The sequence below is a fragment of the Triticum aestivum genome, chromosome 4B (genome assembly GCF_018294505.1).
Source record: "Triticum aestivum cultivar Chinese Spring chromosome 4B, IWGSC CS RefSeq v2.1, whole genome shotgun sequence".
NCBI lineage: Eukaryota > Viridiplantae > Streptophyta > Magnoliopsida > Poales > Poaceae > Triticum > Triticum aestivum.
Window position 1 is genome coordinate 576,953,778 of NC_057804.1, and position 9,255 is coordinate 576,963,032.

Below are 9,255 nucleotides of genomic sequence, written 5' to 3' on the forward strand. Positions count from 1 at the left end.
AACCGCGACGCGGTCCGGGATGAGACTTTTCTCCCCGGACAGATCTTCGTATTCGGCGGCTTCGCACTGCGGGCTAACTCGCTCGGCCATTTGGAGCAGATCGAGAGCTACGCCCCCGGCCATCAGGTCAGGTTTGGAAGCCTAAACTACACGGTCGACATCCGCGGGGACTTGATCTTCGACGGATTCGAGTCACAACCGGGCGCGCCGCACTGTCATGATGGGCACGATTTAGCTCTGTCATCGGACAATGCCCAGAGCGTCGCTCAGGTGTCCGCTCCGACCATTAGCTCGGAGCCCACTACGCCAGTCGGGGACGGACGGTTAGACGCCACCCCGGAAACTGCAATCTCTACGGCGATAGAGCCGGATACCAGCCTAGTCCCTCGCAAGGCCCGTGACTCCGAGGTGCCGGACTCCGATTCCGCACCTCTCCCGGTTAAGCCCAATTGGGCTCCGGTCATGGAGTTCACCGCCGCGGATGTCTTTCAGCACTCACCTTTCGGCAACATCCTGAATTCATTAAAGTCTCTCTCTTTGTCAGGAGAGCCCTGGCCGGACTATGGCCAACACGGTTGGGACGCGGACGACGAAGAAATTTGTAGCCCACCCACCACCCACTTTGTAGCCACTGTCGACGATTTAACCGACATGCTAGACTTCGACTCCGAAGATATCAACGGTATGAACGCCGATAAAGGAGACGATCAAGAACCAGTACCTATAGGGCTCCGGAAAAACACCTCATCATACGATGTATACATGGTGGACACACGCAACAGAAATGACTATGAGGACCAAAAGGATGCGGCCAGAGATCGCTCCCCCGAGAAACAATCAAAGCGGCGGCGTAAGCGCAAGGCCAAGCCCCACCTCGACAAAAACCCAGCCATAGAGCAGGGCGACTCAACGGACGATGAACATGCCGTCGAGCATCCGTCCAAGCAGGGCGGACAATCCGAACAACCAATCCCCGGGAAGGATAATAGCCCGGACGACCTCACACCAAACAAATTGCTGGAACATCAGAACCTCCACCAAAGGCTCGTCGCCACTGCACGTAGCCTGAAAAACAGAAGCGGAGGCTCAAGACAGCAGAGGATGCACTCAGGATCAGATGGGGCAAGGTACTCAATACCGCACACAAGTACGGCAGTAGTCGCCACACAAAGAGCTATCCGAAGTGGAAACTACTACCGAAATTTGACGAAGAGGCCATAAAGCCCCCACGGTCAAAAAATAAGGACTCCACAAGGTCGGATAGATGACCCTACGATCAATCTCGCGCGTCAAAGGACGCCGCACTCAATATAGCGCGCGATCCGTCCAAGAATCCGCATCAGAAAACTGGCCCTACCAGATCCATTTATAGGCCAAGAAAGCAAGCTCCAATGAGTGATGCAACGCAAAAAATACCCAAAAATCGCAGCACGCCTAAATACAGGGGCGCCGCACACCCCCTATGCTTTACTGATGAGGTGCTGGATCATGAATTCCCAGCCGGATTCAAGCCAGTGAACATAGAACCATACGACGGAACAACAGACCCTGGAGTCTGGATCGAGGACTACATCCTCCACATACACATGGCCAGAGGAGACGACATCCACGCCATAAAATACTTACCCCTTAAGCTCAAAGGGACAGCCCGGCATTTGCTTAAAAGCCTTCCCGAAAACACCATGGGAAGTTGGGCAGTGCTTGAGGATGCTTTCCGGGCAAATTTTCAAGGGACCTATGTCCGGCCCCCGGATGCAGACGATCTGAGCCATATAACTCAGCAGCCCGGAGAGTTAGCGAGGAAGCTCTGGAACAGATTCCTTATCAAAAAGAATCAGATAGTTGACTGTCCGGATGCAGAGGCCCTCGCAGCTTTCAAACATAGCATCCGAGACGAATGGCTTGCCAGACACCTCGGCCAAGAAAAGCCACGAACAATGGCCGCGTTAACAAGCCTCATGACCCGCTTTTGTGCAGGAGAGGATAGCTGGCTGGCAAGAAGCAGCACCAGCGACCCGAATACGTCCGAACTGAGAGACGGGAACGGGAAGCCGCATCATAACAACGAGCCGTGCCGGACAAAGGACAAAAGCCCGATGAGCACGGCAGTAAACGCCGGATTCAAAAGTCCTCGGCAAAATCAGAAAAAGATGCCCCCCAAAGAAGATAGGGACGAGCTATCACACCTCAACAAAATTTTGGACAAAATATGCCAAATCCACAGCACTCCGGGGAGACCGGCAAACCATACCCACCGAGATTGTTGGGTCTTTAAGCAGTCCGGCAAGCTCAACGCCGAACACAAGGGGCTCAACACACCAAGCGAAGATGACAATGCACCCCACGAGCAGATCACCGGAGAACAAAAGAAGTTCCCACAAGAAGTCAAGACAGTAAATCTACTTCATGCGACAAAGAAGAATAGAACGGCACCTACAACGACACGCGCCGTACAGCCAGCCCCAGAGGAGCAACCCCACTGGTTGTTAAAACCAATCACCTTTGATCATCTGGATTACTCTAGAGGAGACCAGAACGCAGGCTAGACTACCTTGGTCCTAAATCCAATCATTAACGGACTCCAATTTACAAACGTCCTTATGGACGGCGGCAGCGACTTGAACCTGTTGTATCAGGACACAGTCCGCAAACTCGGGGTACACCCAGTCGCAATCTACCTTGGCAACACTTCCTTTCAAGGAGTAACGCCAGGTTCGGATACCCCAAGTATGGGTTCCCTTACGCTAGAAGTCACGTTCGGATCACCCGACAACTTCCGAAGCGAAAAGCTAACATTCCACATCGCCCCATCCGTAAGTCGCTATCAAGCGCTACTCGGATGTGAAGCCTTCGCCCGCTTTAACGCAATACCGCACTACGCATCCCTTACAATTAAAATGCCCGGTCCAAAGGGCATCATCTCATTGCAAGGGAACATAAATTGACCCCCAAAGTACGGGCAGGGGTGCGGTCGCCTAGGCAGCCGCCCACCAATCCAGCCCTGCTATGCCGGACACGCCTCGACGAGTCCGGCGTCAACATGCTTAAATTACCGCATACCCTAATGCAAGGGGCTCCGTGTGCTCACGCCCGGAAACAATACGGCCCAACTCTTGCTCCAACTATATTTTTTTTATTTCGATATAGATTTCTCGCACGCTTTTCTTTTTACTAAGTTCCTCTCTTTCGCAGACAAGCATCGTGCTACGCCCGTCCAGGATACGGAACGATGGAGACACAGGCGCAGACGTGCAGCAGGGACCCGTTCCAAGGATTCTCTTCAGATTAAGACCCTGCGTAAACCTTTTTTACTGTCTCTTGTTGATAACATCCCCCGGTTTTCTCCATAAGCCGAGGAGGAGGCTGGCATCTTGGCATGTGGCCACGTCAGAATTTTTGTTTTGCGCCTACCTGGACACTAGGGGCTTTTTTACCAAGGGCTCTATTTCGGCCCGTTTTCATAAAGACCGAACACCTTAGGGAGTGTTCGGCGTCACGAGTTTGGCCCTATATGCACCAGCTCCGAATCATGTCTTTGGTCAAATGTTGGGTTTGCCCGGCTCCTATGTTTTGCTGCCTTACGTTCCGTTATATCGGCTAACGCGGCACCAGGAGAACTACTGCGATTGTGCCCCGGTTCGGCCGGGTGAGCACCTCAGTAGAGAAAGCCGAAAACTGACTGTCATGATATAGCGAGAGACTGGTCAACCACTCGATGACTTTCGGAATCTTTAGGATTCCCCCGCAATAACGAAGGGCTGCTTCTCGGTCAGGCACACTCACGCCCCGAATTCGGGCGAGTGCAGTGCCCCTAGGGGCTATTCAGTAGTCCCACTGTCAAACTCCTATGGCTAAGTGAAAGTGATAAAGCATTATAGTCCGGTTGCCTAGTTCGCCGTGCTACCACCTCCTTTATAGGACCAAGACGTTGGATTAAGTGTGAATAGATGCCTTTTTTGCGAACACCCCCGCATTTTATGCGTGGGGGCTGAAGCCAACGACTGCCATCTTTCAGTTTACATACAAATGTATACATTAAACGGCCGCACAGGAGGTATCATGATTCTTGCAAGCACAAGTATAAAAAAGTTTTTTTCATAAAAACACAATTCGTCTTACAAATAGTATAAGCTATTCGAACACAGCATCCTTCGAGCACTGCGACTCTATTATACGAGCGCCAGGAAGAACTTCCCCAAAATAGTGCTTGGCAGGTACTCGGCTTTCGTCCGAATCTTGGGACACAACAATACTGGCCTTCATATCTGCCCAGTATGTCTTGACACGGGCAAGAGCCATCTGTGCGCCCTCTATGCACGCCGACCTCTTCATTGCATCAGCATGCGGCACCGAACCAAGAAATTGCTGCACCAAGCCAAAAGAGCTCTTCGGCTCCGGCTTCTCCGGCCAAAGACGACTCGCAACAAATTTCATGGCAAGTCCGGATAATCTGTTCAGCTCTGCCCAGGCGGCTAAACGGTCGGAGACTGACAGTGGGCGCTCCGGATTGTGGTACTGCGACCAAAAAAGCTCTTCCAATTCATGGTCAACTCGGCTGCGGAAGTGTTCGGTCGCGTCCGCCGCACTTGCGGCCAAATCCAGATAAGCGTTGTCCAAACTCCACTGCCGGTCTAACGGATCATACTTCGGGTCTCCGAACTTCATCCGCAGCATATAAGGCTTTCCAGCCGTGATATCTTCGGCCTGACGCAGCTCCTCCTTCCTCGCTCTCATGGCAGAGCGAGTATCCTTGGCTTCGGCCGTGATCTTTTCAAGATCTTTCTGAGCTGCCCTATCTTCTTGCTCAAGCAATCTACAGCGGTCGGTAGCATCCCTCAATTCTATGGCCATCTCGGCCATTTCCTTCTTGCTCTGGCAGTGAGCAGCCTGTTCGGCTTTTAGCTCTTCAGCCGCTTTAACGACAGCCGCATCAGTTTTCCTTGCTTGCTCCTTGGCTCGGGCAAGTTCCGCCCAAAGGTTCTCCACGGCAACAGCACCATCTACATCAAGTATATATATATATAAGGCCCGAGCATCAAGCTCCTATTACTGGGTGTCTTTTGAACATACCTTGAGCCTCGTCTAGCCGCTTATTTACAAGAGCGATGTCGGCATCGCCCATGTCAAGTTGCCGCTTTAGTTCAGCAGATTCACCAGTCCGGCTAGCCACCGAGCGCCTCGCCACCTTCATGGAATAAGCAACATATTATACCTGGGATTATGATCCTCTGTGCACCGTCATTCATGATGACACACAGAGTCTCAGGGGCTACCATTCATACAGGGCACATTTAATATGCGGCTCTACCAAAAGGTACACCTTTTTACATACCTCAAAGCCTGTTAGTAAACTCCTGGCAGCTTCGTACAATCCGCTTTCTGCGGATGAAATCCTTCCGATCACCGTATCCATCAACATACGGTGTTCTTCTGAGATGGACGCCCTACCAAGCAGATCCTTCAGCACCTCCGTCGGTGCGCAAGAGGGTGCCGGACTAGTCTGACGACCTTTCCCAGGGTCCGGACTTGAAAAAGCCCTCCGGGACGATACCTCAGGGTCGCCAGCCTCGTAGGACGGGGGAACAAGGGGGGGCGTTTCACTCTCTATCATCTCTGGACGAAGATCCCCTGAAGATGAGCTCTGTTGAGAAGGGTTGAGATCCGAACTGCAAGATAATGCTTCGGTTATTTTCCTCAGGTATAAAACATGAATGTGATTCATTAAGGAACCCCTCCCCTCACTTACGCCTCGGGGGAGAGCGGGTCCCCTTTAGGGGGCGATTCGGCTGAAGCGTCCACCGGCGTCGAACCCACTAACGAAGATTTCTTTCCCCGTTTTGAGGTTATCACCTCCGGGTCTTCAGAGGCAGCCCTTTTCTTTCCCTGGTCGGGAGAATTTTCGATTCTTCCCTTCCTGACGGCCTCCTTCGTGGAGGCGGTAGCTCCTTGGTCCCCCTCTTTTTCCTCCGCCAACGGTGCATCCTCCAGCATCCTGGTCAGCATCGGATTCGGCACGGTCTCGAGCAAGGGGGCTGGACACCTGATAAGCTTAGCCTTTGCTATCCACTCCTGTTCAAAGGGCAACTCTGCTAAAGGGTAGATTTGATAAAAATATGGATGGTAGGTGCAAATATGGAGCTACTTACTTTAGCATCTGGGCGGTTACAGCTCAGACCAGCGTCCTCGGACAGATCCGGACACCTTGCTTGTGATCCGAAGAACAATTTGTACATCTCCATGGGCGTCATTCCCATGAAGTGTTGTAGGACCCGTGGTCCCTCAGGATTGAATTCCCACAGGCAGAGAGGTCGACGTTTGCAGGGCAGTGTGCGGCGAATCACCATGACTTGCACCACCACGGTCAGATTGATATCTCTTTCTAGGAGATCTCGAATATGGCCCTGCAGCAAGGGCACGTCTTTCGACGGCCCCTAGATAAGTCCTTCATTAACCCATGATGCCAGCCGTGGGGGGGACCCGAGCAAAAAGTAGGCGGTGCCACCCATGTGGTGCCCCTAGGGGCTGTGATGTAAAACCAGTCCCGTTGCCATAAGTCGAGCTCCCCTTGAAAAGAGCCTTCGGGCCATGGAGCGTCGGCCCTCTTGCTTATTATAGCTCCTCCACACTCAGCGTGCTGCCCCTCGATCATCTTCGGTTCCACCTTGAAAGTTTTTAGCCACAATCCGAAGTGAGGAGTGATATGGAGGAAGGCCTCACACACGACAATGAATGATGAGATTTGGAGGATGGACTCCGGAACTAAGTCGTGGAACTCCATCCCGTAATAAAACATGAGCCCCCTCACAAAGGGATCAATCGGGAAGCTTAGCCCTCGAAGGAAGTGAGATGCGAACACCACGCTCTCACCGGGCTGGGGAGTGGGAATGGCCTGCCCTTGAGCAGGCAGCCTATGCGAGATTTCGCCGGTTAGACACCTGGCATCTCTCAGCTTTCACACATCTTCTTCCATAACAGAGGAAGGCATCCACCGGCCTTCAAGGTCAGGGCTGGACATCGTCGAAGGTCTGAATCGCCTAAAACTTGAACTTTGGGTGTTGGGACTCAAAGCAAGGGGCAGAATCGATTGGATTGAAAAGAAGGGAGTCGAGCCTTGGTCCCTTTATAAAGGGGTTGAATACCAAGAGCCCTCCCTGTAACCGTTTGAGACTCGTTTTCAATTATGGAGTCATACCAAAGGCACGGTTGGGTTACCCACACCCGTATTGATGAGAATCCCGGAATAAGGGGACACGATCTCTGCTTTGACTAGATGTGCCAAGGAAACCGCCTCGCTAAACGCGCTGAGGTGGAACAGTAAAATAAATAAAGAGCCTGGTTGTGGCATGATGTCACGCCACGGGATACGTCAGCAGATCCGATTAATACAAATATTATTCTCTCTACAAAGGAATGTGGAACTTATTTTGCAGAGGCGGACACTACCCTAGTGTTCAACATCTTCTATGAAATGTTTGGAGGAGGAACCCGCCTTGCAATGCCGAAGACAACTTGCACGCCGGACTCGTCGTCATTGAAGCCTGGTTCAGGGGCTACTGAGGGAGTCCAGGATTAGGGGGTGTCCGGATGGCCGGACTAAGACCTTTGGCCGGACTCCCGGACTATGAAGATACAAGATTGAAGACTCCGTCCCGTGTCCGGATGGGACTTTCCTTGGCGTGGAAGGCAAGCTTGGCGAAACGATATGAAGATCTCCTCCCCTTGTAACCGACTCTGTGTAACCCTAGCCCTCTCCGGTGTCTATATAAACCGGAGAGTTTTAGTCCATAGGACGAACAACAATCGTACCATAGGCTAGATTCTAGGGTTTAGCCACTCCGATCTTGTGGTAGATCTACTCTTGTACTACCCATATCATCAATATTAATCAAGCAGGAGTAGGGTTTTACCTCCATCGAGAGGGCCCGAACCTGGGTAAAAACATCATGTCCCTTGTCTCCTATTACCATCTGCCTAGACGCACAGTTCGGGACCCCCTACCCGAGATCCGCCGGTTTTGACACCGACAGGGGGCACTTCGCCCACCATGGAGCAGCGTCTGCATGACATTATATTCGCACGCAACGGTCTTCTCTTTTTCTCTACATGTTCAGTATGATTGTGTACAATATCTGACATGCATAATAAAAAAATAGTTAGATTTTGTATGGCCTAACGGGTGCATGCAAAAATCAAGACTGATGGTAGCAAACGAGTGGATGGATCCAAAACTAATGATAGCAGGTAGATTATAGCTTCAGTTTAAAAAGATAGACAATGGATCATCTATTGTTTGTTGCCCACCCAACATGAACCACATAGAAGACCCCAGATGAACCAGATAGTAGACAGATACTATTCGTTGCCGGCTCGATATGAGACCCATGGGCAATTCAAAACTCAAGATTGAACGATAAAGTAGCAGGTAATAATAACCGATGTATAATGTAAGCAAACACAAAAGACTGTGACCTCTCTTCCGGAACTGTGTAGTCCTCAGGTTCATCTGCTCAGTCGATGATGGTAATGCAGTTGGCGTGGCTGCCGGCAACGGGGAAGATGATCCGGCGAAAGAAAGTCTGCAGGGGGAATCTCTGCTGCAGTGAACGCTTATGTCGATGGTGCACCTCAGGTGGGGTGGATGACGGCACGGCAGGAGCAGGACATAACACACAGAGTTTTCTTTGACGCCAATCTGAAAATGAAGTAAATCTATAAGGGCTCCTTAGAATTGGAGGATTCTATAAACGCAGGGACAGGAAAAACACATGAATAGGATAGGAATGCACGTGCAAAACAGAGCATTTGGAAACATAGGATTTCAGTCAACCTGGGTGTTTGGATCACATGAATTGGAAGAACAGAGGAATGGAGAAACAAAGTGATGCGACGAGTGTACAACCTCTTTGGCATAGCCTTGTGGACCTCAGCATCATTGGGTTGGACATGGAGGATGGTGATGATGCTGGTGTGACTGTCGGAGGCAGGGAAGAAGATCCGAGGCCTCTGGAGACGGCGCCGAGGGTACTGCTCCACTGTGATGGACGGTTCCGTCATTGGAGCAGCTCCACTAATGTGTACGGCGACGAGGCTGAAGCATGACAAGACAGACAACTTTAATCTAAAGTGGGACCCTAATATCATCTGCAATAGATGATGTAAAATACATTACCAAAAAGTGCTAGATGTAAAATGCATCAGCCGTGCCACGGCCGCTCCGACAGATGCTGTAAGTACTGTTCACTCTGAACTTAACTG